The sequence below is a fragment of the Dermacentor albipictus genome, chromosome 2 (genome assembly GCF_038994185.2).
Source record: "Dermacentor albipictus isolate Rhodes 1998 colony chromosome 2, USDA_Dalb.pri_finalv2, whole genome shotgun sequence".
Classification (NCBI taxonomy): Eukaryota; Metazoa; Arthropoda; class Arachnida; order Ixodida; family Ixodidae; genus Dermacentor; species Dermacentor albipictus.
Window position 1 is genome coordinate 33,397,642 of NC_091822.1, and position 4,060 is coordinate 33,401,701.

General features: G+C 46.0%; 1 long non-coding RNA gene across 1 annotated transcript; it reads left to right on the forward strand.

The window, feature by feature from the left end:
- The first annotated feature begins 284 nt into the window (after positions 1–284).
- On the forward strand, positions 285–3,846 carry LOC139055361 (uncharacterized). The gene is made up of 3 exons (XR_011511703.1): positions 285–343; positions 2,370–2,517; positions 3,059–3,846. It is a non-coding gene; the product is annotated as an uncharacterized lncRNA (long non-coding RNA).
- The last annotated feature ends 214 nt before the right edge of the window (positions 3,847–4,060 follow it).

Genomic DNA, 4,060 nt, shown 5'->3' on the forward strand with positions numbered 1-4,060 from the left:
TTTAGCTGGCGCAACGGATGCTACGGTCTTGAGATTAGCCCGTTATTTATTCGAAGAAAACAAGCGGATGGGCATGAGACGCGTGAGGCATACGTGAGATTCCATTGGTAATCGCAACGCAAGCGAGCTGTATCCGCGGTATCTTGCACACGATCACTTGCGGCGCGGTGTTGTTGATCGCTGCTGTTACTTTACTTTTCTGCTAGCGTTCCCCAGCGCTGCTACAGTCGACGCTGTTGGAGGCGTCTTGTTACAGGCTCATCAATAAACTTGTCTGGTTTGTGCAGGCTTCGTCGGTCGGGCTGCTGCGCTATTCGTGTCATCCGCTAGCTCCACCTTGGAGGTAAGTTTGTGTATGTTGCGCGCTGACTGACGAGATACTCAAAAAACCTGCGATTTTGGTGTATAGCGATGAGTTCCGTTCGTGGCTTCCGGTGTCCGCCATGCCGTTTCTTTGCGACTAAGCTTATGCGCGTGATTTGGCATCTTGAAGATGTCCATTCCATGGAGTCACATTTCGAAATTACGTGTGGCGTTGAAAATTGTGAGAAGCGATACATAATTGCGTGAAGCCTCCGAAGCCATCTCTATCGCAAGCACCAGCAGTAGATTTCGCGCGTTGACAGAGAAACGCGGAGTGAGTCGAACAAAACCCCCTATGCTTATGACTGATACGCAACAGAAGATCCTGGTACAGGTGTTAGTGGCCAGCTCGCCACTCATCATTTGCACCATGAACCAACATCGTCGCGTGGTACAAGGTTCCAAGAAGCGCCAGAGCCTCCATCACTAGAACATCTCAACGCAGACGCAGCAGATGACTCTGGCGCTACGGGTGTTACTGGCCAGCTCGCCGCTCATCATATTCAGCATGAACCTAGTACAAGGTTCCAGGAAATGCCGGAGCGCCCAACACTAGAACACTATGCAATAGGATTGCAAAAATCACTTGCAAACCTGTTATTCCGTGTTGCTGAAGCACGAAAGGTGCCCAATTCGACCTGCAAAGCTTTGTTCCAAGAAGTTAAGGCTATACTAAGATGGAACATACAACAGTTTGCAGAGCGAATGAAGTGTGCACTGAATTCATCTTTTTCTGCTGTGCCTAAATCTGTTACTAACTTGTTGAACTGTCATTTCTTTGAAGGGCTTTTTGATCATATTCGCTCACAGTACCAAAGAGTTCAGTATCCTAAACGCAAGTTTCCTTTCACCGAGGCTCAGAAGTGCACATATTTCATTTTATTTATTATACCGCTCAGGGCAAAAGGCATTACGGAAGGGGAGTTGTAAATATAAAAGAATGAAGATGACAAATACAGTTGGTTACATGAGTGTTTAAATGGCACCTGTATATAAAATATTAGCAAAGGCTTCATGGAACTGTTGATAATTAGTAAGGTCTACAACTTCAGCGGGAAGATCGCTCCAGTTGCTTGAGGTTCGCGGCAGGAATGATTGTGAGAAACCTTTAGTGTTGCATGACAAAATGCCGACTTTGTACTGATAATCAATGCGACGGGATACATAGCAAGAAAGATGGATAAAGAACCACGTTCACTCTGCATGACCGATCACAGCACTCGGTGCATAAAATTTGCATACAATGTTGTCTACAATATTCGTGTGAGTTGCGGTCGCAGGTATAAAGGACAGGCTGGGGTATGCTTTTATAAAAACGCAAAGGAAGACAATTCCAGTGTGTGCCACAAATGCTGAGGGGCTGGCCTGCAGAACACTCAATTTTTAAAGAAGGCAATGTAGTGAACTGAGTGCACAATAATTGAAGCCTTTTTTTATCAACGAAGCAAGACATAGCGAGATTAGCAAGCCATCTATTTTACTCAGTGACGCTGGAATGGGATATCTACCTTATTGGATTGGATTAGTTACCTTATTGCTTTTTCCGTATTTTATTGGTAATATAATAGTTTAATTTCTTTACCTACAGTAGCGGGAGGTGTCGTTTTCAATTTGGAACCCTTTTTATAGTAGATTTGATGGACAGTTTTCTTCGCCTTCTGTTGAAGTTTAGTTCTAACCCTAAGAGTACGACAGCGCGTACAATTGATCTTAAAGACTACGCTTAATGATTGCGTCTTGAGGTAGATATGACGTTCTCTTTATATGGGGTGACAGACTGCATGTGGAAGTGTGGTATGGCTCTGCACACACATTAAAACAGTAGCTAACTGAAAAAATTCGGTTCTAAATTAGCGCTCGTACATTTGACTGCGTCTTTAATGCATCTGGGTTGTGTTGCCTTCTCCTTATTAACTACTTCCATTACTATATTACAAGCTGCTCAAATTTATTGAGCTCACTCACCGATGCACTTCTAAACAATGAGTCCATCCCGCTGGTTTCAGATGGGAGGAAGCAGACATCGTTCCAAAATTTGGAGTCTGCGCTCGCTAGCGGATCCATTTCACAGGCAGCTGAAAGGACATTCATGGAGCAAGGCGATGCAAGTGACCGTCGCTTGAGAGAAGTACTTTTCTGACGTGATGACACCAGGTTTGAAGACCACAAATATACATTAGCCGCAAGCTAAGCATTCTAGAGGAGGCGTATGGTGCTCCCACGAAGGAGAGAAATTGCCCAGTTTCAACATCACAAAAGTGGTCATGCTGCTACCTCTCTGAGTCCATGTTGACGTTTAAGACGGGCCACTATCACTCAAGTTGCCGCAGAACACTTCAACTAAAGACGGCCGACTACTCCATTAAAGTCTTGCGCTTGAGCAGTACACATATCATGTTGAACACCGAGAGGGCATGTACCGGCAGCGCCGATGGCTTAAGTAGAGCGTCGGAATACTGAAACGCTAGGGAACTCGTCTCTCGAAGCCGCGAAGACTGTAAAGTCCTTTTAATATCTCTAAATTTTGAGCTTCCCTGAATATTACGAAAAGAGTTTTAATGATTACTTCCCTGCTTTATATATGGTTTCAGGTAGATTGTCGCAGCTCTCTTGGGAAGGCGCGATGGGTCTCGGTGCGAGCGCAGCGCCCTAATTCGTGTACGTTTTGATTGCGTGTGTGATTGCGTGTCTCCAGGGAGAAGGCCCCAAGCAGCACTGTCGTCAGCCATCATCTGCCACGCCAGCCCTAAGGTCGTGATCGAGCAAACTGGTCAGCTGGTCATCATTAGGCAGGTCTCCCATCGGTGGATGAAGCTGCTGCGTGACAAAATTGCACCCCCATTGTTCGCTGACCTCTCATGAAGTGACCACTTATTCACACTCTGTACCTTCACAAAACGGCAAAGACATTCACTGCGTGCATTTCGCGAAGAGAGCGCTTCACTTGCGGCCGCCGAAGTGACGGCCGGGCCTACATGTGTCCTGGCGCCTCAGGAAAATTAGCTCCCGTTCAGATGACAGCAACGGCGGCATCTGGTGGAAGCAGTAGCAACTTACAAGACCAGGGTCTTCCAATTGATGGAAGCGACCGAAATCTAATGACTTCAATGGGAACGCTGTGGACCCGTGCTTCCCGATTGCCTCACGGTTGCGTCGTATGCGGAAGCGAAGGTGCACCATCTGAGGCGGAGTACCGCAAGGTGGTGTGGCCATGGGCGGAATTCTCTGAACAGTTCAACCTCTGTGTTTATCTGGAACGTGTTCATCTAAATCTCTAGTTTAGGGACCTTGGCAAAATGACTGTTTACTAATACCTATCGAGTGATGTCTGAGAGAGCTCTCAGTGAGAAGCTCACTACTTGCCCCCATATATAAGGTGCCTCATCTTCGATCCTACTCCTAGACATTCTTATCCCTATACCTCGAGTATTCCTTGACTTACCTGAATCAGAACACTCTATCCATTGCTGGTATAAACGTGTAAAGTGGGCCTTTTTCAAACGCGATGAAATAAATGAAGTTGCCGCATTCGAAAAGGCTACACAGTATTGATTACGTGATCATGATTAATGAGAGAGCTGGAAAGAGTATTCTACAGCAGAGCACTCTCCGGCAGCTTGAAGAGACCGTCATGTTTTGCTTCCAATTGAACATTACCTGATATCATAAATGCAGCGCATAAAGACGCAATACAAGT